This window comes from Triticum dicoccoides, chromosome 4A (genome assembly GCF_002162155.2).
Source record: "Triticum dicoccoides isolate Atlit2015 ecotype Zavitan chromosome 4A, WEW_v2.0, whole genome shotgun sequence".
Classification (NCBI taxonomy): domain Eukaryota; kingdom Viridiplantae; phylum Streptophyta; class Magnoliopsida; order Poales; family Poaceae; genus Triticum; species Triticum dicoccoides.
The window spans coordinates 585,250,889-585,277,106 of NC_041386.1; the positions used below are offsets into that span (position 1 = coordinate 585,250,889).

At 46.0% G+C, this 26,218-nt stretch overlaps 2 pseudogenes; one reads left to right on the top strand and one right to left on the bottom strand.

The window, feature by feature from the left end:
• Positions 1–9,367: 9,367 nt before the first annotated feature.
• Positions 9,368–13,354, bottom strand: LOC119283705 (annotated as a pseudogene).
• A 2,512-nt stretch (positions 13,355–15,866) lies between these two features.
• Positions 15,867–23,167, top strand: LOC119283706 (annotated as a pseudogene).
• Positions 23,168–26,218: the final 3,051 nt, after the last annotated feature.

A 26,218-nucleotide genomic window follows, 5' to 3' on the forward strand; every position in this document is an offset into this window, starting at 1 on the left:
CACTCGGGGGCTTAGCTGCAGTCCAAGCACTCGCCTAAGTTATCAAAATCCTACCGAGTGTAGAGCAACCCTCTCACTCGGGGGCTTAGCTGCAGTCCAAGCACTCGCCTAAGTTATCAAAATCCTGCCGAGTGAAGAGTAAACCTCTCACTCGGGGGCTTAGCTGCAGCCCAGTGCTCGCCTAAGTGGACTGAAGAATAAGTCGATCGCAGTAAAGGCGCCTTGCTTTGAACCTGCAAAAGACATTTCGAGCCAAAGGCAATCGTATTCAAGCACCAAATTCAAGTTTGAATCGATATCTAAAGGAACCGAGAGTGCTCAGGCGTTAAGCCTGTTAAGGTTTATCGGTTACAATTCCACTCGGCATACCGAGGCAAATTTAAAGCGACGAGCCAGAAGAAGTTTTTTACCCCTCCTGTGGAGGGCTGGAAGGAGCAACGAATTCATCAAGGTCAATTCCGTCGGCGATCCGAGTGGCAGCTGCAAGGAAAGTTTCCATAAAGGATCTGAAGTCGTGCTTCTTGGTGTTGGCCACCCGAAGAGCCGCCAGCTTCTCTTCTCGCGCATCTTTACAGTGGACTCGGGCCAGACACAGAGCAACATCCGCACCACACCGAGCCGAGGACTTCTTCCATTCCTGCACTCGACCAGGGATCGTGTTCAAGCGGGCCATCAGCGACTCAAGGTCATTCTGAAGTGTCTCCTCAGGCCAGAGCGTCGAGTCGATGCGAGATGTGGCGGCCTTCAGCCTTGCGAGATAGTCCACGACAGCTGCAACACGAGACTCCAGTCGGAAAACATCCATGGCAACTTCATCGTTCACCGGGGAATCGACGGGGTCGAGGTTTGGCTCCAGCCGGCTAGTTTCTTCTTCAACGTTTTGACAAAATTCTGCAAAGATGATCACTAAGTCAAGGGGATGGTCGAATGGAAAAACCACAATTGGAAATGTTTGCCAAGCATAGAGGTTTACCTTCAAGCATAAGAAACAGCTTCTTGGCAAGACCACTCAGGAAGGCTTCCAGATCGGTTTTCTTCCCAGTCAATTTGCTGACTTGGTCGGTCAGGGCAGCTTTATCAGTTTTTAGTCGACTGATCTCCTTGTTGGCGATCCCAAGAGCAGCTTTCAGATTGGTATTGTCTTGTTCAAGCTTGGTGACTGAAGCTAACTTCTCGTCAGCAAGCTTGATCTTCTCAGCGAGTTCGAGGTCTTTCTTCTGTTGGGCCTCCCTTACCTTACCTGCAAGTTACAGCAAGGTCAGATTTTGAAACAAGCAAGGGGAAAAGCAGTCGTCAAGGTCTCACCAAACATACCTTCGGTCTCCTCCTTTGCCTTCGTCAGCTTCTCTTGAACCAGCTTCAAGCTCAGCTCGAGTTGAGTGTGCTTGTTTTCCAGCTCAGAGTAGCGAGCCACAAGATCACAGGAGTTCTGCGAAGAACCAATCGACTAAATGTCAAATATAATTCACTTCCGAGTGAAAAAGGAAAAAACACACGCTTCTAAGACTACAGCCGAATACAAGCATTCGACCGTAGTCTCGGGGACTACACCCAGTGGGTGCACTCAACGTGCCCCCACTAATCCTGTTGAAGACAAAGTCGACCAGTCGACCTCAAAAAAAAATGACATGTATTCTTTAAGACTGTGATCAACTGCAAGCAGTCGACCACAGTCTCGGGGACTACACCCAGTGGGTGCACTCAGCGTGCCCCCACCGGTTTGTGAAATCCAGTCGACATAGTCGACTGACAGAAAAATTGACATCATAAAGCCTAAGGCCGACTGCCAGCAGTCGACCTTAGCCTTGGGGACTACACCCAGCGGGTGCACTCAGCGTGCCCCCGCTAACACGGAGTTTATTCGACACACCCCGTGGGTGACTACTATAAATTCCGGAAAGGAAAAGTTTTTGCTAGCATATCCAACAGAACAAACAGTGGTCGACTGACCTGGACATTGCTTTGGAGGGCAGAACTGGCGTCATAAGCCGCCTGGCTCGCATCCCGGATGGTCTTCAGCTGCTCCATCATGATTCCCGCCTGGCGTATCGCCTCCTTCGCTGCGCCAGCTTGGTCCTCTGGGACGTGGTGCGTCGTGAAGAGGGAGGGCTGCTGAGCACTCGTCAATGGATCTGCGAAGGACACCGTGTGTCGAGTGGTGTTCTCTTCCTCCACAGTCAGAATCTCAGGCGCCGTCACATCCTGAGGCACCTTACTGGCGGACGCTTTCCGACTCCTCCTGCGCTTCAGCGGCTCTTCATCCTCATCATCATCAGGGAGATTGATAACAGTATTGGGTGGAGCTACGGAGAAGAATCAGGATCAGAGATCACGAGTCAGTCGACATCAAGATCAGACATCGCGAGTCAGTCGACTAAGAACGGCGTTAAGAATACAGTACCTGGGTTCGAAGTTGCTGTGTCCTCCATCTCGTGGTCATCAGCCCGGGCTGAGGTTTCAGAAGTAGCAGCACTGCAACTCCAAAGGGTCAGTCGACTAACTTCAGCGTCGACCAGAGACAAAGTCCACACAAAATAAGAAGATTCAAGCAGCACGATTACCCTGATATGGTGGGGATGGACACCTTCATCTTCGGTAGGAGCTTGATCGTCTTCGACGGGGCCGCCCTGGGCTGCTTCGGCGCCTTTTCAGTCGGCACCGGAGAGGTGGTCCGAGGGCGCTTGGTCGACTGAACAGCGGTCGCAACCCCCTTGCCACGTTCAGTCGAAGGGTCGTGGACAAGCTTCGACCGCCTTTCTGAGCGCGGTGGTACGACCTCCTCCTCCTCTTCTTCCTCGTCCTCGACGTCATCTTCATCACCGTCATCATCATCGTCGTCGTCATCATCCTCTGCAACATCCGAGTCCCATTCCTCCTCTTCCTGGCTCTCGCCCCCGCTCGCCTCGCCCTCCTCAGTCGAAGCTTGTGCCCCATTGGGCATCGAGTACAGCTCGGTGAGGGCCTAGCAGATGTCCAGACAAGGATCAGTCGACCAGTCGGCAGGGTAAACAGAAATGAATGCGACAAGAGCGCAGTGGGGAGCAGGGCAAGTGTACCTTGTTTGGATCGCTGTTGTGGTCGAGTGGAGGAATCCTTCTGGCTCCGCGTGGGTTATCCTTGTTTCCAGTAACGGCTACCATCCATCTTTCCAGAGTGACGTCGTCGACTGCTTCTGGATGGACTCTAGTCTCGTCTTCGGTCCCACGGTACAATCACATGCAGTGGCTCCGGAACTGAAGGGGCTGGATGCGACGCCTGAGGAAGACCTCCAGGAGGTCCATGCCCGTCACTCCCTCCCGAACCAACTGCACCACGCGCTCCATCAACATCTTCACGTCAGCTTTCTCCTCCGGAATCAGCTTCAGAGGGGAGGGCTTGTTCACTCGGTCCATGGTAAACGGAGGGAGTCCACTCGACTGCCCTGGCGTCGACTGGACCTGGCAGTAGAACCAAGTCGACTGCCAGCCTCTGACGGACTCGGGAAAGGTCATGGGCGGGAAGGTGCTCTTATTCCTCACCTGGATCCCCAGACCCCCACACATTTGGACGACTCGGGTTCTCTCATCACCTAGGCTCGCCTTCTTCACGGTCTGAGATCGACACGTGAATATATGCTTGAACAAACCCCACTGCGGTCGACAGCCCAGGAAACCCTCACACATGGACACGAACGCGGCAAGATAGGCAATAGAGTTTGGGGTAAAGTGGTGGAGCTGCGCTCCAAAGAAATTCAAGAAGCCACGGAAGAAAACACTCGGCGGCAAGGAAAATCCACGATCAACATGGGTGGCCAAGAGCACACACTCACCCTCTTCTGGCTGGGGCTGCCACTCCTTCCCCGGAAGCCTCGCAGCTCCATGTGGGATCAAGCCCTCGTTGGCCATGTCGAGGAGGTCATTCTCTGTGATGGTCGACTGGATCCAGTCTCCTTGGACCCAGCCCTTCGGCAGGCGGGATCTGGACGAGGACCCGCCGCGGCTGGTGGATCTCCCCTTTGCCTTCTCCGACGCCGACGCCTTCTTCGCACGTTCCAGCGCCGCCGTCTTCTCCTTGGCCATGGTTGCCGGCGAGATGCGCGAAGGGAAGTGGTGCGGGGGCGAGGGCGAGCATGCTGGGCGGGGAAGAAAGAAGCAGAGAGAGAGAGAGAGAAAATGATTGAGGCACAGTACAGAAATCCTCGCCGGGCGCATTTATAAGGTCCCTTCCGAGTGGATGACAGGTGGGCCCGGTCGATCTAATCATATCAGGAACAGTTATGCAGACGGGGTACGTGGTGAAAAAAGCGGCGCGGAGATCGAGGCGTCTATGTCCCGTCCCAGCCGAACGCCGCGGTCCGCTCCACTTCGCGCGCGTCCCCAAATTTCGCATCCCGCGGAATCCGCGAACAGCAGATCAGTCTGTCAGACACGGGGTTTCCAGCGATCCGTCGCTCGGAGATCGTCGAAGCCCGAAAGATCACTCGACGCAAGAATAGAATGGATCGAGTCGACTGAAGACAAGTTGCTCACTGTCGACGAAGAGATTCTTTGGTCCAGGACAACGCACGACCAGAGCGCAAAGGTTAATCGGAAACGACATCAACTCCTTCCTCACTCGAAGCCTCAATCCATTCGGGGGCTAATGATGGGGTTATGTACCTAGGGTAGGGTCATGGACCTGATCTAAGTACCTTACCCAAGGACACCCTTAGAAGAAGTCGCCTTCCAGTCGACCAATGAGGGACACACTCGACTGTCTTGAAGGACTCGACCACGAAGACTCACTCGACCACCAGAAGGTCAAGAGGCACTCTGCACTGCAACGGCCTGTAATCAAGTAGACTTTATGATAGTAAAGGCACTTTATGTGGGGCGTTACCAGTAACGCCCCAGACTTAACTCACCTTAAACCCTCTCCTACGTGGGCTGGCTGGGGTCCTGGCGCACTCTATATAAGCCACCCCCCTCCACAGGCAGAAGGGTTCGGCACCTTGTATCTCATATACTCATAATCCACTCGACCGCCTCCGGGCTCCGAGACGTAGGGCTATTACTTCTTCCGAGAAGGGCCTGAACTCGTACATCCTTTGTGCTTACAACCTCTCCATAGCTAGGACCTTGCCTCTCCATACCTACCCCCCACTCTACTGTCAGGCTTAGAACCACGACACCGAATCCTACTTGGACTAGGAGTCCAAGTAGGACTCCCCCCTTATGGCGCGACCCCTTAGGCCGGCCACCTCCTCCTACCCCCTTTATATACAGAGGCGGGGGCACCCCAAAGGCACAACAAACATCTCTTAGCCGTGTGCGGTGCCCCCTCCATAGTTTACCACCTCGGTCATATCGTGATAGTGCTTAGGTGAAGCCCTGCGCCGGTAACTTCATCGTCACCGTCACCACGCTATTGTGCTAACGGAACTCTCCCTCGTCCTCAACTGGATCAAGAGCTCGAGGGACGTCATCATGCTGAACGTGTGCAGAACACAGAGGTGCCGTATGTTCGGTACTTGGATCGGTTGGATTGTGAAGACGTTCGACTATGTCAACCGCGTTACTAAACGCTTTCGCTTTCGGTCTACGAGGGTACGTGGAGACACTCTCTCGTCTCGTTGCTATGCATCTCCTAGATAGATCTTGCGTGATCGTAGGAAATTTTTTGAAATACTGCGTTCCCCAATAGAGACCCCACCAACTAATGAAGGCAACACCCTCCCCTGGTTGGCCGCATGCCAATCGGGTCCACCTGACGCATGCAAATGCTGACAGCCAGACCCATCTCAACCATCGAGTGTGAAGTAGCGCGTGAGAGAGTGCACACAAGCGCGATCGGAAACACCACAGAAGGGTGGCCCTGGCCGCACCCGTGGGCCACGTGTTATGGACCTCGAGGAAATTTGTCCAGGTGTGAGGTGGCCTTTGAGATCTAAACGCACCAAGCAGCCAATCGTTCGAGGCCCGTGCGCAACAAACGGCGTGGTCGGCACTCTCGCGTCGCGAGGCCCCTAGGAGGCGGGTACTTCAACATCATTTATAGGACTAATGTATATGCTGGTAACCTCACCATTAGAATAATTGGTTAACACACTGCACTTTAGGCAACACATAACCAAACAACGACACATTGCATATGAGGAGCACATACCCGCAACCAAATGTCGTGCTTGCGTTTGTGCTGCCATGTAGTGTGGGGATTTGTGGGCAATCAAACAAAGTGTAGAACCTGGTTTAGAGCATGTATGTAGGAGGTCTGAAATTGATGCAGGGAGCAAAACCAATTACACCCAACATTGTTTTTAGGGACATTTACATTTGTGCCCCTAACTCGAACCCACTACACTGATTTACCCCTAATTTCGAAGCATTCTCAATTTTGCCCCTGTGCGGTTATGTGCCCTTACAAAAATGCCCCTCTGTGCCGTATCCACTCAGTCAAAGTCCTTTAACCGTCATTGGGGCGTTTCCTGGACATATTTGCCCATCTATTCACTTGTCACTTACATGCGGGTCCTACCCTAGGAAAAAGAGAAACAAATCTGTCTTATTCACTCTCCCTCACTAATAATATAAAAAACTCTCCCTCTCTCATAACCTCTATCTCTCCTTGACATGTGTGCGAAGGACCCACTTGCAGTGTCCACACCAGTCCACGGGCTCCAAAGCAAGGCGAGGCTCAGCAGGTGGTCGTCGCCAATGAGGGGCGGCACGCCTGCATGTGAAGACCAAGGGGACGGGCTCGGGGTGGTTTGTTGAAGGATTTGCAGGTGGTGGTCGAGGCGGATGGCGGCGAACTGCGACGCTATGCACGGGGAGCGCCTGAGACATTCCGCGGACGCCGATGCTAGATGTCTCGGTTGAAGGCTAGATCGAGGCCAAAGAGCATGGCCACGTGCCCCTCTCGCCGCCTCTCCTCTGCCCTGCGCGGTGAATTGGGCCTAGGGCCGCCTGTAGACGACGGACGGGACTCTGATCTCCGCCATGGATGTGCTTTTGAGCTCCTAAATGCGTCCACCCCGAGCCACCGTTGACCTCCTCGACCTTAGTGTCCTCGTCGCTGAAATCTAGTGGACCTACCCCCTCTTCCACTACTCGACCCCGTTCTCGGAGCGCCCTGCCCGAAGCCGGCCGCCATGACTGACCTCGTCTGGCTCGGTCATGTGCGCGCGCCCACCTACCTACGAGTGTCGTGCCCGTGAAGATGAATTGGTGTGCAAGGAGTGCCTCACACAGCTATACTGCCCGCCTCGTGCTCTCCTCCCGCGACCGTCTATAGCCACGTACGGCGAGCCGTCGGCGAGCGCAGCCGGTCGGGCATGCGTTTGGGGACGTGTGGACCGGTGTTGACCCTGGCAGTGGATCCCATGGTCCACATGTTAGAGAGAGAGAGTGTGTTTTATTGTTATTTTTTATGTTTGTTGGTGTCCATCTGTAAGTTAGAGAGAGGGGATGAGATAGTGAGTTTTTTAACTTTGGGCAGGTCCACGTGTAAGTTATATATGCATAGAAGGGCGAATATATCTAGAAAACGTCTTATTGATGGTCAAAGGCCTTTGATCAGACGGAAATGACACATAAGGACATTTTTATAAAGGCACCTAAGAGGAAAGGGGCACATTTGAACACGCTTCAAAATTAGGGGTAAATCTGAATAATGGGTTCGAGTTAGGGGCTGAAATATAAATGACCCTTTTTTTATAAGAGCAGAGATAAATGGTGTTTCCTATTTGACTAACATGCCTCAAATAGTCCCGTATTGGCACATGAGCGACCGAGTTGGGCCGACCAATTTAACGCTAGATAAATTGAATGTTGGTTCCGATTTTGGAAACCTTCTACAAGGTCCCTGGATCGGTGTGTGTCCCTTTTTTGTTTTTTATGTTTCGAAAAAAGTTACCTTAAAAAATGTTTGGAATTTTTATAAAATGTTTTTAGATTAAGAAAAAAAACAGGTTTTTTGGTGTGTTTTCAAATATTGTTTGGAATTTACGAAATCCGCATTTTCAGAATTTGTTCACAGTAAAAAAAGCATTCTCAAAATTTGTTTTTTAAAATGATTCCGTTTTTTAGAAAATCGTAACTTCATTTTTCAGAAATTTGAAAATTTGTTCGCATTTTCAGTAAATATTTTCTTTTACAATAAAATATATTCGTATTTCTAGAAAAGTTAGATTTGTTTCAAAAAGGTTGCTACAGTTGACCTTTTTTAGAGAATGCAACAATGAGCTTTTTGTTTTTGAGAATGATGCAACAATGAGTTTTTTTTTGAGAGAGAATGATGCAACAATGAGCTGATTGCTACAGTACCAAGCGCTACAGAGTCGGGCCGGCCCAGTCGTTGCCTCCTCTGTGCGCCTGAGTCCCCGAGATAAAATATCGACTCGTTCAGTGTGTGCCAGCGAGCCCATCCTTAGATTCATCTCTCCTCCCTGCGTTAGGGTTTCCACTCCCATTCCTCCTCCGGCCGCCACCTCCGCATCGACCTCCTCGGTTGCCATGGGCATGGATGACCACGAATTCCGGCTGCTCACGATCCCTCCGCCCATCCACCCCGAGGATCCGGACTCTCCTCTTCCGGAGACCATCCTCATCGACTCGTTCGGCTACCTCAGCGACCGCACCAACGCCACCACTGCCAATGGCCGCAGGAGCAGGACCAAGAAGAAGGGCAAGCGCATCCTGGTCACCTTCTGGCCGGCTGCCCCGCCGCGCGTCTCCTGCTTCACCGTCCACTGCCCAGATCTGAAGCCCGACGCGTACGGCAGCATCCCCAAGGTCTGCTACACGGAGGACGGCCTGGCCCTGCTCTGCATCATCATCTGCCCCAAGCGCCAGTACAACTTCAAGTAAGAGGTATCAGTGAATATTGGAAATAAAAAATAATTCTACTTGAGCATGATAGTTTTCTACCTTAAGGTCACCATTGTCCATTTAACCACGGCCATACTCGTTCTACAGATTATTCTAATTCATCTGTATATCTGTATATGTGTGATCAAAACAACAACTTCAGAAATCCTCAGATCAAGTGATCAGTTCGCACAAAAATGGCAACTAACCTGCTGCCACTGGTTTCCTCTATGGCTCTATGTGTTTTGTTTCCTCACCGGGACTGCGAACCGAGGAAAGGATTGGGCTGGCAGCGCCACCACCACTCGATAGAAAAAGCTCCGCTGAACGATCGGGAGTTTCTTTTTTATTTTACTGAACAATGGGCAGCTATCGACCCCTACGGGATGATGGGAAAGTCCAAAGTAGTATTGGTAAAATGACTAGTTGCCCTTTATCATGGACAGCTTCATTTGCTAGGTACTCTAGTCTCTAATTAAGCACTAAAATAGAACTGAGTTGCATAAATAAATAATGATATAAAAGGGAAGGGATTGAGAACATTACTTTTTGGGCATTTCAAGAAATTTTAACTCGAGCTGCTAGATTAAATTCCTGTTGCATTCTGTCAGCTTTATTTTCAAACTTGTTACAAGTTCCAGCATATACTTCCGGGCAATTTCTGTTAACTTCACCCTCAGCCTGTTTACAGTATTTATTAATTAGTACTATGATATTAAAATCAAGGAATCATAAGGAAAATAAGGTGGCTACTAATTTGAAGGGAAAGTGATGGCTACAAATTTAAAGGGAAAATTGGGAAAATTTTCAGCACATATCAGCACACAATCTTATAGCTTGGTTTTCATGCAAGTGATTGTGATTTGTCCCCTTTTGAAAAAAAGGTAATTGTGATTTCAGAATTGGAGCATATTTGTGCTAGTACTGGTAAAGTAACAGGAAAGAAAGCTTCGAAGGGGGAGGATATCTTCAGGAAAGATCCAACTGTTGGTGCAAAAAAACTACAGGATAGGATACAAGAACAATTACTCAATGTGGATCACAGTTAGCCAAGAAACATCAAAAGCTTGAAAGAGTGGTGCCTCTGTACTAGCTGTATGATTAAAACAAGGATACATTGGTCCTAAATAACTGCCTTGGATGGAGAATATGACATCGTGCTAAACAACTAAAATGTGTAACCTTTGTAGTGTTATTTAAGTGTATCAAGACATTTTGGTGCTAGCTTTCTAAAGGCGACCTATTTGGGTGCTACATAACCAATTTTTCCAAGATTGAAGAGATAATTTTGTCAAAATTATACCTTTCGCCGCCATTGCAGACTCTCATTGCAAGGTCCTTTGACCGACTCAAGAGATGAGCAGTTCCCTTGATACAGAACCTCTCACAAGCATGCCCCACAATTGAAAACGGTAATATGACATCGTTTCTCCGGATAGAGTAAACCTATCAAAACGAAGTTGTCTGGATTAGAACCTGTTGAGCAGAACAACAACAACAACAACAACAAAGCCTTTAGTCCCAAACAAGTTGCGATAGGCTAGAGGTGAAACCCATTGAGCAGCATGAGACAAAAAACATAGAAAAGCGAGATAAACATACTCATCAAGAAACTCCCAAAACATAGGTAGCAATGTGGCATTTTTCTTGTCCGCTCTCTGTTCTCTCCTTTTATCCCGTCTGGGGTTCCTCTGCTCATCCCATGGGACCAAGTCATCCATGGGTGGAGGAATCAAATCACCGACAAGATTGGGCAACATTGGCAGAAGGTTGGCAAGTCCAGATTCCTCACTCGTGACATTGGCAGAAGATTGGGCATCATGATTTGAACACTGCAAACAGAACATTGACATTTAAATAAACATGCCAACAAACACAGAATAACTTATAAAGTCTTAGTTCCCCACCCTTTCATAAAAGAGAATGTAGGCCTCGCAATCAAGAACTTGCTGCAAGCTGGCTTTTGTTATCATCTCATCGCTTGCATAAAACCAAGACTTGTCGTTGCTTTGATGTTCCTGACCATTCATCTTGCTAGCTCTTACATACACAATATAATGACCTCCTTCCCGATCTCCAATGTGTTGAGCAACACCAACTAGACGGTAGGTGTTATTGTCATTCTCGTCAACCCTGAAAATTACAGAAAATAGTGATGACCAAAGCAGTCGTAGAGCTGTACAGTACTGTCGCTCGCTCATAAATCACAAATACTGAGATGCCAAATTCAAAAATATTCAGACCCAGTTCAGTCTGAATAATTGTCTGAAACTACATAAGGATGATTAATAGCTAGGTAGTGGTTGGAGATCTTCTTTGGTTAGGAAGGGAGCTGAGAGTGTATAGTTAGTTAATAAAAGGTTCATTTTCAATGCTAGGAAGAGTAAGTATGCATGCCTTTGTTTGTCGCTAACGAGGGACAAAAGAATATTAAGTCAGCAATTATAGTTCATTTTCATGTCATGGGTCCTAGCTAATCTAGGTGCTCCAGCTTTTTCATTCATGGACCTAATTAAGCTGAGCTAACTTCAGTTATACTAGTTTCTGTTTTGTTTAATTTGGACGGACGGTTGGTTTTTTTATTGATCAATTATTTCTAAATTTGAGTTGTATTTATTAATTAGTTACTGCTTCATGCTTGAAGATAGCTGAAGTAGTTACTAACACTGCGCTACTACTCTGGTTGATGCATGGATCTATATTCAGTCAGTCAAGGAATGTTTTTTCCTACAATAGTCGGTCAAACAAGTTTTCAGATTCAGGTAAAATGATTTCTTATCCATTCAAACAAGACTATCAAAAATGATTTCATATTCAGTCAGTCAAAGAAACAATACCTACCTTTCGCCCATGTATGGCTGCATATTAAGAATCTCCTTGAAACACACATGTCCTTCCAATTTATCATATCCAGCAGGATTAGGAGCTTTTTTTTTCCTGATCAAACTAATCACCATTACATCTGGAGCTTTGGTTATAATCATTCTTTTCCTTGCAGCTCTGAAATTTTTTGTTGTTTCCTGTTTCTGTTTCTGGTCATTTTGGTTATCGTCACCACCTGACTCCACAACATGTTTTGTGTTAGCTGCATCAGTGCAAGACTCACAGACCCAATCATACATCAACTCTTCCTTGGTGTATAAGGAGAAGCAATCCTCAACTGATACAGGATCATCGCCATCATGTGCCTCAGCATCAGCTTTATTGCTCCTCGAAGCTACAACAGGGAGCTTCCTATCTGGAATTGGCAGTCGGAATATAAGGGTCTCTTCATGTTTCTCCTTGGAACTGTGTACACATTCTGTGCTGGTTCGAACACTACACTCCTCGCCTGCAAAGATGGAATTGACAATTGTGACCTTCTTTGAAGCATCCATTGAAGGTTGACGTGCTTCATCTTCCTCTTCATCCAAACCATGAAGAAAACATTGGATGAGTTCTTCGGCATCCTCCATTTCGCCGGTACTAAATTGGGGCCACTTTGAGCAGACAGATGCAAGCAGTTTTGTTGGGTCAAGGCAGCCTTTTGCATTGCTTGAAGGACTTGTGTTGACAAAGAGCTCTTTGAAAAGCGCAGCAATTGGCCCTTTGCAAACGTTTTGTCCCATCATTATGCTGCGCAGTGGGTCAAGGGCCAATAAGCACTGCAGCATGGCATTGAAAAAACAGGTGTTGCCGGGATTCCGCAGCCCCCTGATGACATTATATTTGGCAACGTCCTCCTTGGCTATGTCCTCCGAGTGAGGAGATGATGGACTGCTGGATCCCTTGTCCTCCTTCTCCACCGGTTTCATCTGCGGTGTCACCACCTCCTTCTTGCCCAAACCATCATCATCCTCCGAGCGAGGACATGACGAACTGCTAGATTCCTTGCCCTCCGCCTCCACCGGTTTCATCTGCGGTGTCACCACCTCCTTCTTGTCCAAACCTTCATCATCCTTCGGATCAAGTGGGTTGGTGTTTGCCTCTAACTCAGTTGAAGCTTCTGCTGATTGTGATGGACGATACTTAAAAACCTTGAGTGGAACCTTCTGGTTACACTCACAACAGTACAGTATATCTTTATCATAGGTGTTGGCAAACCACCGATGCTCAGGTTGCTCCTTGTGATGGGAAAAAAATCCGGTACGACCGGGTCGCACGAGGCTAAACGGGAGGCCACCTCGCGCGCATGACATCTGGCAGCACGAATCTCAGCGCAGAGTCACCTTATCCCGAACCGAAGACTAGGTCGAGCGTGCATCAAATCCCTAGCCCAACTCCTCCGACGCCCCCAATTCCAGCCGCCGGTGTGATCGGCTCCGGCTGCTCGCCACATCGCCGCCAGTGTGCTCCTCGACGCTGGACCCAACTCCCCTGCTCGACGTCCTCCATTCCCGCGGGCACGGCCGCGTTCGTTGGCGGCCCAGGTCGCGGCACCGTCGTAGCTGCTCGTCGTCCTGCTCCTTGACGCCGGCCTGCTCGTGGCTCTCCATCCCCGCCGGCACCCACCATGTTTTCCGGCGGCCAAGCTCGCGGCGCCACACCATCTACCCTTGTCATGCCGCTGCCCATGGCAATGCTCCTTGGCCACATTCGCAGCGCTGCCGGCTTATTGTACAGGCTTCATACGCCCCTTGGCTCCGGCCAACCGTTTCGACGCTGCTGTGTCACCCTGGTCGCTTCTCGGCAAACAACATCAACTAACAAGTTCCTGTAGATTTTTGTGTGTGATTTGAGCTGTAAAAGCCTGAACAAAGGCAACTATTCTGTATTTTCCTTTCTGAATTTTATTCTCTTACAAGACTGGCCTATGTTGTAAACGAATTTCTGTGTGAATGAAAGCTTGTGGAATTTGCAATGTATAGTTGTTCTTGTCCACTTTTCATATAATGTGTTGCGACATTTTCAGTGTATTTGTGCTGTTGAACATACTGATCACTTGTTTCCTTCCAATATCTGGTAAGGGACCAAGTATATGCACCCTTGTGTGTGTTGTACAACTGATCAGTTCACAGAGACAAAAGAAACTTTGTAGAAACCATTGTCAGGTGAAACACTAGCATATAACAGCAGAAGAAAATGATAGCTTCAGTTTGTGTTGCAGCAAGTAAATAGAACCATTTGGCATGAATAAAACAAGATTTGCAATGCATTTTCCCTGATAATCTGATACGGTGTCAACTGTTGGCATGAACAAACATTCATGGTTTGCTACAGAGGAAAATGATAGCTTCAGTTTTATATTGCAGTAAGTAAATAGCACCATTTGCCAGGTGAAATACACACATAGCAGCAGAAGAAAATGATAGCTTCAGGTGAAACACTAGCACATAGCAGTAGAAGAAAATGATAGCTTCAGTTTAATAGAATATATGTTTGATAACAGATGTTCAGCATTGTGAGGTGACACACACATAGGAGCAAAATAAAAGGATAGCTCCAGTTTTATGCTAAACCAAATACATAAACCATATAGCTGACATGCCCAGCTAACTAGCATTGAGGAACCAACAAGACATTATGCATCAACGCACGATCGGGCTCGTCACGGCTGAAACCTTGATGTACTAGCACCACCGTTGAAATCCAGTTGACGAGCGGCCGGCGGTGTTGTGCCATCTCCATGAGCCTCAAGCAATAGTCTTGTGAATTCTCCTTGGATAGGTTGACCTAAAAGTGATGGATACTCTCCAAATGCCATGGATATTGATGGATTTATAGTACCACCAAAATCATATTCCGAAGGGCCAGCTGCGGACGGAACAAACACGGACTCCTTTGCTGGATAGTTTGTACCTTTTCCTGCAAATTGTATGTAGATATAAGAAATAGAAATGAAACATTGCTACTTATTCACACAGAACAAGCAAAGGTACCTTTTTTTTGCCTTTCTTTGCTCCCTCTAGCACATCTTTTGATCTTTTTTGCTTTGAACCTTTTATTCGTTCAGGAGCCCTAAATGGCACCTTTGTTTTTGCAACATATCTAGTCATTTCGGAGGAACTTTCAGAGTCCTCATCTTCACCCAAGTTTAAATTGCTAAGTAATTCTAGTGCTTCCAAAGCCAACTTATCAATACCATTGTTGAGACGTGTAAGAACCTCCTTTGATGCTTTGCACTTCAATGCAAGTGAAATCATCTTTTGAGAAGTATGGAAAACAAGAAATTTTTACATCAAAACTGAATTGCAATGATAGCTTAGAATCCATGTTTGCACATACTTCTCGAAACATATATTCTATTAAACTAAAGCTATCATTTTCTTCTACTGCTATGTGCTAGTGTTTCACCTGAAGCTATCATTTTCTTCTGCTGCTATGTGTGTATTTCACCTGGCAAATGGTGCTATTTACTTACTGCAATATAAAACTGAAGCTATCATTTTCCTCTGTAGCAAACCATGAATGTTTGTTCATGCCAACAGTTGACACCGTATCAGATTATTAGGGCAAATGCATTGCAAATCTTGTTTTATTCATGCCAAATGGTTCTATTTACTTGCTGCAACACAAACTGAAGCTATCATTTTCTTCTGCTGTTATATGCTAGTGTTTCACCTGACAATGGTTTCTACAAAGTTTCTTTTGTCTCTGTGAACTGATCAGTTGTACAACACACACAAGGGTGCATATACTTGGTCCCTTACCAGATATTGGAAGGAAACAAGTGATCAGTATGTTCAACAGCACAAATACACTGAAAATGTCGCAACACATTATATGAAAAGTGGACAAGAACAACTATACATTGCAAATTCCACAAGCTTTCATTCACACAGAAATTCGTTTACAACATAGGCCAGTCTTGTAAGAGAATAAAATTCAGAAAGGAAAATACAGAATAGTTGCCTTTGTTCAGGCTTTTACAGCTCAAATCACACACAAAAATCTACAGGAACTTGTTAGTTGATGTTGTTTGCCGAGAAGCGACCAGGATGACACAGCAGCGTCGAAACGGTTGGCCGGAGCCAAGGGGCGTATGAAGCCTGTACAATAAGCCGGCGGCGCTGCGAATGTGGCCGAGGAGCATTGCCATGGGCAGCGGCATGACAAGGGTAGATGGTGTGGCGCCGCGAGCTTGGCCGCCGGAAAACATGGTGGGTGCCGGCGGGGATGGAGAGCCACGAGCAGGCCGGCGTCGAGGAGCAGGCCGGCGTCGAGGAGCAGGACGACGAGCAGCTACGACGGTGCCGCGACCTGGGCCGCCAACGAACGCGGCCGTGCCCGCGGGAATGGAGGACGTCGAGCAGGGGAGTTGGGTCCAGCGTCGAGGAGCACACTGGCGGCGATGTGGCGAGCAGCCGGAGCCGATCACGCCGGCGGCTGGAATTGGGGGCGTCGGAGGAGTTGGGCTAGGGATTTGATGCACGCTCGACCTGGTCTTCGGTTCGGGATAAGGTGACTCTGCGCTGAGATTCGTGCTGCCAGATGTCATGCGCGCGAGGTGGTCTTCCGTTTAGCCTCGTGCGACCCGGTCGTACCGGATTTTTTTCCCATCACAAGGAGCAACCTGAGCATCGGTGGTTTGCCAACACCTATGATAAAGATATACTGTACTGTTGTGAGTGTAACCAGAAGGTTCCACTCAAGGTTTTTAAGTATCGTCCATCACAATCAGCAGAAGCTTCAACTGAGTTAGAGGCAAACACCAACCCACTTGATCCGAAGGATGATGAAGGTTTGGACAAGAAGGAGGTGGTGACACCGCAGATGAAACCGGTGGAGGCGGAGGGCAAGGGATCCAGCAGTTCGTCATCTCCTCGCTCGGAGGATGATGATGGTTTGGGCAAGAAGGAGGTGGTGACACCGCAGATGAAACCGGTGGAGAAGGAGGACAAGGGATCCAGCAGTCCATCATCTCCTCACTCGGAGGACATAGCCAAGGAGGACGTTGCCAAATATAATGTCATCAGGGGGCTGTGGAATCCCGGCAACACCTGTTTTTTCAATGCCATGCTGCAGTGCTTATTGGCCCTTGACCCACTGCGCAGCATAATGATGGGACAAAATGTTTGCAAAGGGCCAATTGCTGTGCTTTTCAAAGAGCTCTTTGTCAACACAAGTCCTTCAAGCAATGCAAAAGGCTGCCTTGATCCAACAAAACTGCTTGCATCTGTCTGCTCAAAGTGGCCCCAATTTATTACCGGCGGAATGGAGGATGCCGAAGAACTCATCCAATGTTTTCTTCATGGTTTGGATGAAGAGGAAGATGAAGCACGTCAACCTTCAATGGATGCTTCAAAGAAGGTCACAATTGTCAATTCCATCTTTGCAGGCGAGGAGTGTAGTGTTCGAACCAGCACAGAATGTGTACACAGTTCCAAGGAGAAACATGAAGAGACCCTTATATTCCGACTGCCAATTCCAGATAGGAAGCTCCCTGCTGTAGCTTCGAGGAGCAATAAAGCTGATGCTGAGGCACATGATGGCGATGATCCTGTATCAGTTGAGGATTGCTTCTCCTTATACACCAAGGAAGAGTTGATGTATGATTGGGTCTGTGAGTCTTGCACTGATGCAGCTAACACAAAACATGTTGTGGAGTCAGGTGGTGATGATAACCAAAATGACCAGAAACAGAAACAGGAAACAACAAAAATTTTCAGAGCTGCAAGGAAAAGAATGATTATAACCAAAGCTCCAGATGTAATGGTGATTAGTTTGATCAGGAAAAAAAAGGCTCCTAATCCTGCTGGATATGATAAATTGGAAGGACATGTGTGTTTCAAGGAGATTCTTAATATGCAGCCATACATGGGCAAAAGGTAGGTATTGTTTCTTTGACTGACTGAATATGAAATCATTTTTGATAGTCTTGTTCGAATGGATAAGAAATCATTTTACCTGAATCTGAAAACTTGTTTGACCGACTATTGTAGGAAAAAACATTCCTTGACTGACTGAATATAGATCCATGCATCAACCAGAGTAGTAGCACAGTGTTAGTAACTACTTCAGCTATCTTCAAGCATGAAGCAGTAACTAATTAATAAATACAACTCAAATTTAGAAATAATTGATCAATAAGAAAACCAACCGTCCGTCCAAATTAAACAAAACAGAAACTAGTATAACTGAAGTTAGCTCAGCTTAATTAGGTCCATGAATGAAAAAACTGGAGCACCTAGATTAGCTAGGACCCATGACATGAAAATGAACTATAATTGCTGACTTAGTATTCTTTTGTCCCTCGTTAGCGACAAACAAAGGCATGCATACTTACTCTTCCTAGCTTTGAAAATGAACCTTTTATTAACTAACTCTATACACTCTCAGCTCCCTTCCTAACCAAAGAAGATCTCCAACCACTACCTAGCTATTAATCATCCTTATGTAGTTTCAGACAATTATTCAGACTGAACTGGGTCTGAATATTTTTGAATTTGGCATCTCAGTATTTGTGATTTATGAGCGAGCGACAGTACTGTACAGCTCTACGACTGCTCTGGTCATCACTATTTCCTGTAATTTTCAGGGTTGACGAGAATGACAATAACACCTACCGTCTAGTTGGTGTTGCTCAACACATTGGAGATCGGGAAGGAGGTCATTATATTGTGTATGTAAGAGCTAGCAAGATGAATGGTCAGGAACATCAAAGCAATGACAAGTCTTGGTTTTATGCAAGCGATGAGATGATAACAAAAGCGAGCTTGCAGCAAGTTCTTGATTGCGAGGCCTACATTCTCTTTTATGAAAGGGTGGGGAACTAAGACTTTATAAGTTATTCTGTGTTTGTTGGCATGTTTATTTAAATGTGAATGTTCTGTTTGCAGTGTTCAAATCATGATGCCCAATCTTCTGCCAATGTCACGAGTGAGGAATCTGGACTTGCCAACCTTCTGCCAATGTTGCCCAATCTTGTCGGTGATTTGATTCCTCCACCCATGGATGACTTGGTCCCATGGGATGAGCAGAGGAACCCTAGACGGGATAAAAGGAGAGAACAAAGAGCGGACAAGAAAAATGCCACATTGCTACCTAGTTTTGGGAGTTTCTTGATGAGTATGTTTATCTCGCTTTTCTATGTTTTTTGTCTCATGCTGCTCAATGGGTTTCACCTCTAGCCTATCCCAACTTGTTTGGGACTAAAGGCTTTGTTGTTGTTGTTGTTGTTGTTCTGCTCAACGGGTTCTAATCCAGACAACTTCGTTTTGATAGGTTTACTCTATCCGGAGAAACGATGTCATATTACCGTTTTCAATTGTGGGGCATGCTTGTGAGAGGTTCTGTATCAAGGGAACTGCACATCCTCTACTCTCATCTCTTGAGTCGGTCAAAGGACCTTGCAATGGGAGTCTGCAATGGCGGCGAAAGGTATAATTTTGACAAAATTATCTCTTCAATCTTGGAAAACTTGGTTATGTAGCACCCAAATAGGTCGCCTTTAGAAAGCTAGCACCAAAATGTCTTGGTACACTTAAATAACACTACAAAGGTTACACATTTTAGTTGTTTAGCACGGTGTCATATTCTCCATCCAAGGCAGTTATTTAGGACCAATGTATCCTTGTTTTAATCATACAGCTAGTACAGAGGCACCACTCTTTCAAGCTTTGGATGTTTCTTGGCTAACTGTGATCCACATTGAGTAATTGTTCTTGTATCCTATCCTGTAGTTTTTTTGCACCAACAGTTGGATCTTTCCTGAAGATATCCTCCCCCTCCGAAGCTTCCTTTCCTGTTAATTTACCAGTACTAGCACTAGTATGCTCCAATTATGAAATCACAATTACCTTTTTTTCAAAAGGGGACAAATCACAATCACTTGCATGAAAAACAAGCTATAAGATTGTGTGCTGATATGTGCTGAAAATTTTCCCAATTTTCCCTTTAAATTTGTAGCCATCACTTTCCCTTCAAATTAGTAGCCACCTTATTTTCCTTATGATTCCTTGATTTTAATATGATAGTACTAATTAATAAATACTGTAAACAGGCTGAGGGTGAAGTTAACAGAAATTGCCCGGAAGTATATGCTGGAACTTGTAACAAGTTTGAAAATAAAGCTGACAGAATGCAACAGGAATTTAATCTAGCAGCTCGAGTTAAAATTTCTTGAAATGCCCAAAAAGTAATGTTCTCAATCCCTTCCCTTTTATATCATTATTTATTTATGCAACTCAGTTCTATTTTAGTGCTTAATTAGAGACTACTGTATATATGTTTTCAGGCATGAAGAGCTAGAGGATTGTTTTGGCGCTGCTTAGTGTGCATGGTCATGTTGAGGAGAAAATCATGACACCTTTGCCTGATAAATGCGCCTTGGTTCAGGCACTTGTCGAACATGTGATTAGCAACCATAAAGCTGGGTACTCGTGGGAAGGTGATTTTGGCTTAAATGATATGGATGCCTACGATGGCAAGGTGGTCATCACAAAAAGTCCGAAGTTATTTGATATACAACCTAAAATATCGCCCGAGATGGTCACTGCAATGGAGAAGGATTTTAAAAGTATTGCAACAGAAGTGGTGCAAAAATTCATGCAATCTCAGATTTACGTTCCTTATTTGTCACCTTTTCATGCTTTCTTGAGTAGCATGGGACTATATGCTACCTGGTGGTCGGACCAACTCAAGACAAAGAATTTGCGAGAATTGATACTCCATTATCCCTTTCTCAAGCCTTCAAGGGCTCGTTTGAATTTGCTGGTAGGCATCTTTGATGCATGGAGATCGTTCGATAAGAATGATACAAGTCCTTTACTTAAGAAGATCATCAGCTTTGTCGAAGGATCTTTCTGGTTATGGAAGATGAATGCGGTTGAAAATCAAATCATTATTGATGTTTTCCGGTACAAAGGCGCTGCATATTATGAAGACGGGCTACAGTACGTGATTGAATTATTAAGGCATCTTGCAGTACATGGCACTGAGAAATCCTTTGACTGCCATGTTGATGGCCCCCACAAGCAACTGGTACAAAATCTCGATGAACTGGAGGTCGGAGGTGCTTATTATCTCGAAGAGTTTGTGATGCTTGCCTTAACTTCTTTGTTAGAGAAATCGGCAATGAAAGACATGTATGTCGTTGCAGCCCACTACTCAATTTTATTTTATTTTCTGTTTAGTTTTATTAACTGCTAGGTATTATATGATCTACAGGTTGGAGTCTGTTTGGGAGTGCTACAAGAATTGCAATTACTCCTATCAGAAGTAAATTAGCAATGATTCGTGGAGGGGAAAGATGTGGCCGAGCTCCTTATGTAGGTACATCCACTTTGAACGTCTACTAATATCCCATTCACATTTTCTCCCATCAGATGCAATGTTTTTAAATAAGATAATGTTTTAATTATTGAGTATACCTTTTCCTCTTCACTTTGATTTGTTTCTTTTTTTTCTCTTGATGCATTGCACCGTTGAAGTGCTTCTCCACACAACAACAAAAAATGCAGACAAAAGGAGAGAATCCCATAAAAAATAGTTATGAGAGAAAAAACTGTGTGTGTGTGTGTATGTGTGTGTGTGTGTGTGTGAGAAATTTTTATTTGTGCTGAACTGTAGCCATCACAGCACTGCATAGTGTCAGAACCAACATTCGGCGCCAAGCCTCATTACGACTGTACAACACTGTAGTAAACTTTCTTAGACTAGCATCAATTTGGACGCTCCTGGTCCAGAAAGAACAACTAGGATAGTGAGTGCACCTTCATGGAGTTGGGAGTTAGGGAAACCGAGAATGAAGTGTCGTGTGTGGGATCATCATAGACTCATAGAAACCGAGAACAGCTAGGTGGCTTGTTGCTTGGTGTTCCTGTAATTGAGATTTGAAGCAATCTTGTGTGGTAACAGGGACTTGCACTAACGTTCATAAATGTTTTTATTTGAGATTTTTAACGGTACCCTGGTACTCCAATCACCCGTATCGGAGTACCAAGCAAATGAAGCTGTCCGTGATAAAGGGCAACTAGTCATTTTACCAATACTACTTTGGACTTTCCCATCATCCCGTAGGGGTCGATAGCTGCCCATTGTTCGGTAAAATAAAAAAGAAACTCCCGATCGTTCAGCGGAGCTTTTTCTATCGAGTGGTGGTGGCGCTGCCAGCCCAATCCTTTCCTCAGTTCGCAGTCCCGGTGAGGAAAAAAAACACATAGAGCCATAGAGGAAACCAGGGGCAGCAGGTTAGCTGCCATTTTTGTGCGAACTGATCACTTGATCTGAGGATTTCTGAAGTTGTTGTTTTGATCACACATATACAGATATACAGATGAATTAGAATAATCTGTAGAACGAGTATGGCCGTGGTTAAATGGACAATGGCGACCTTAAGGTAGAAAACTATCATGCTCAAGTAGAATTATTTTTTATTTCCAATATTCACCGATACCTCTTACTTGAAGTTGTACTGATGTTATTGCGGAGGGCTTAGATGGTATTTGGTATGCCTGTTTCCATTTATCCTCTTAGTTCTATTGTTGCGTCCTACAATCTCTAGGAATGTAATTTGCTTAGTTTCCTTCATTCAGTTTTACTAGTTTAGTTTCTCCGGAAAGAAAGAGCTTGTCAATTTATGTTGCATAATCAAGAACAAAGGAATTTCTTCTCAAGTCTGGTATTTGTACTGTACAGCTTAACTGTTCCACCAAATGATAGCAAAGCCTTCTCTATGTTCACTGCAAGAAGTAGGCACATCACCATATTATTCAAATGGTGTCTTATCAGAGTTATAACAGTTTTGTGATATTAAAATCATCTCTATCGGAGTTATAACAGTTTTGTGATCTTAAAATCATCTCTTCTTTGTTCCCTTATTCTTATGCAAAATGTATTTGCTCTTTTTTATTCAGAGGCTTTTACTGAAGCTTGTTGATATTTTAGTCAGACATGGTATTAATTGTCTGCGATATGCTTTATGGATCGTTATATCATTCTTCGCAGTTAGGTGATGGACATGTCTCCCCGTCTATTTTGTGAGCAATTCAATGGTGCTACATATCCCTTGCAAATGGCCTCTACATGGAAGAGAGCTGTCAGTGGCTTGCCGACTGCACGAAGACGACGAACCACACCTGATTACAATGGCCTCTACATGGATTAGCTAGTGAAGCTAGATATGAACCTGGATTCTGTTTTGCTCTGTTTGGGTCATCAGGGTAGTCAGTGTAATGTTGCTCTTTCATTTGTACGAGTAGGTAACTGCTGTTGTATCTGGGAACCTGATGTACACTGACTTTGCAATGGAGCCATGGAGTTGCAGACTTACTATTTGTCAAAAAGGTTAATTACTGGATTCTGATTTGCAAGTTTATGTTAGTACTGAATTTTGATTTGTAGAGTTAAGTGCCCTTAGCCCTCAGGCACTGCCGGGTGCCTTCCCCTTGCAACCGCCGCAATTTCCCATGTTGAGGTCTTGAAGATAAATATAACATGACAGAACTTTGATGTACATTTTGGTTTGTCTTCCATAGTGGAGCCATGCATAGTTTTTTCTAAAATGTTCATTACCAAAAAATTGATTTGCAAGGTTGTGATGGTACTAAATTTTGATTTGCAAGGTTATGGTATTACTGATTTTTTATTTGCAAAGTTAAAATCATTTCCAGGTACTTGAAACATGCTGCAACCAAAGCATAACAAGTTCGCACGATTAAAGAGACATGATAGTTTAGTAGATTGAAAGTGCAGTGCACTCAACAACATGAAATAGAATGAAAATACGATAGCACTAGATTCTCAAATCGTTCTCGAGAGCTAACATCATCTGATCACACTTGTAATTGCTAGTGGGTACAAACTCTCACTGATCAACAAAATAAGTAAGAGCGGCGCATGTCTTCGGACTGAACAAATATCATCATCGCACAACAATAATTTTTATGAATTACACACACACACACACACACACACATACACACACACAGAGAACAACAACAGGCTCGGTTTGGTGAAGAATAACAGCAGGGGAGGAAGACAGAAGGAGCAGCAGGGGCGCTCAGGAAGAAGAGGGAAGCAGCAGGGGGTGGTGAGAGAAGAGAAGCATCAGAGAGCAGATCAGCCGCCCTGGCCTCTTGCACGGGTGGAGCGCGCCACCTCTCTCACCTTCAGTGTTCAGCCGCGCGTGGGATCAGACGGCCTGGTGAGTCGCGCGCTTCGACCCCCTTCCTCTCCTCTGGTTCGCGGGTTCAGCCGCGCGTGGGATCAGACGGCGGTCTGGTTGGTCGTGCGCTTCGACCCCCTCCTCTGGTTCGTGGGTTCAGCCGCACGTGGGATCAGACGCCCACCGCTTGCCGTCTGGTGGGTCGCGATAATACTACACACGCGCAAAAGTCACGGCCTTTCACGGACCCTGCTACGTGGCCTTCACTAATTGTCCCTCCCTGATTTTAAGTGGCGGACCCGCCTCACTTTATCAAACCTAAGACCCTATTTGATTCGCAGGATTTTCAAATCGTAGGAATAGGAAAAGTATAGGGTTGGAGTGGCATGCACACATGAAGCCTACAGGATTAGCATGGAGTGTTTGATGGCACAGAAAAGCAAATGAATTGTAAAAAGAGGTTGGAGTGGATGTTAGATTTCCTATGAAATGTAGTACAAAAGATTCCATAGGAAAAATTCTTAAGGATTTCAATCCTCCAGAAATCGTATAGAATTCCTTTGAATCAAAGGAGCCCTAAGCCAACCAGATCCTAACCATCCCATAAAAGCATGTAAAACCCTCGTGTGTAGCATCTCTCGGTGGGTCGTGCCTCTCGATGCTTCGATTGGTCACCAGATGCTGGCGCTCTTGCAAAATATACTGTGATACGAGTCATTAGATGATACCGTGCTCGGCATGGTGCGTCAGATCTGCATCGAAGGCATAGGATCAACTCATTTGTTTATATACAGGATATTTTGCGTCTAGCCCCCCAAAAGTTGTGCCTACATGCAAAATCATAGCAGCTGTTCAAAATATTAATCCAGATGAACAACTACCGATTGTTTCCAAATGAACTAGTACGTCATAATTTTCTAAAACACTAATACTCGATGATCACAAGCAGAAGCAGTCCCTGTTTTTGCGTTACTCACTTTTCTTGAAAGCTGCATATAAGTTCTTTTTTACTCGGATGTGTGTCAGTAGCGTCTTTTCAGGGTGATAGGTAGATTTTTAGTTCATCATTGTGCCCGTGAGACAGAAATGCCCCAAGCTGAAAACGAGATGCGAGTTTGACATGGTGTAATGCAAAGCTGCAACCGGCAATATAGAAAAGTTTAAGGTCTGTTTTGTATATTTGGTAATGGATGTCTGACTATTTAATCCTCTACTTTGGGCACAGATCACAAATTCTTGTATCACGGTATCATATCAATGCCCGTATCACTGGATATATGCACTCGTGCGTGATCTCTTCTGGCACTTTTCAGTTAGCCCCCTCCAGAACTGAACTCTTCTCCAAGTTGATCCATGCTTCAGTGTTGAAAGCACTTTTGACCAAGTTTGAGTGCCTAAACGCACTCTGCAAAATATGAAGAAGTGTTGTAATAATATCATAATAAGAATATTTCTGCAGAAATGAATACTCTACAAGTAAATGTTGTGGTCTCGTGTTTAATTTATGATGCAAAAAGGCTCAAAATACTATATATATATATAAATGTGCTAGCAGTGTTTTCGCTGACTCGTTTACTGATTGAGGCACGAACTTGACGCCACTATAGGCAGTGTCCTATGTTATGCAGACGCAGTGTCGTGGCTCTGTTCACGTTGCGGTGACGGCACGTTTAGTGTGAGCGCGCGGGACGGACGTGAGACACGGCTTTAGAAGCACGAGAAGGACAGCCGTGCTCCTCTTTTCCTGATGTTTTTCTTATCAGCAACTTTGTTAACAAATGTAATTTGGTTCCCTATATCGTGTTAATATTCCTTTCTATTAATTTTTGAGAGGCATTGGTGTGACACGCATGGTCGCATATTATGTGCAGGCACGAACAGTGACGTACTAGAGGCACGAGCGTGAAGCAAAGGGAGGCACAGACGTGAAGGCATGCCTGTGTTTTGCAGATGTTTCAGTGACACATTTTCACTGCAGGAGGCACGATGTTAGTAGAACTTGAGGCAAGTTCGTGCCTATATGCGGCAAATTTGACTATTTTGACTTGTGGACGAAATCAATTCACAAAATGAACTGCCCGTGAAACAATTTTACACCCCTGACCTTTTTGTGCAGCGCCCGCCACGACGGCGCCACACCCTACGGTGCAGCGCCTAGATCGGGGGCGTTGCACTTCAGTCCACCGTGGCAGCCCCTGGGCCCGCACCCAGCAGTGCAGCGCGTCCGAGCTAGGCGCTGCACCGTAATGTGCAGCGCCCGGCCCGCAGGCGCTGCACTGTGACTTAGATGCTAGCCGCCCGCTGCCCCCCCCCCCACCCCACCCATTCGTTCCAGAGGAGTTACAGAACAGGCGGCCGGCGGCTTCCT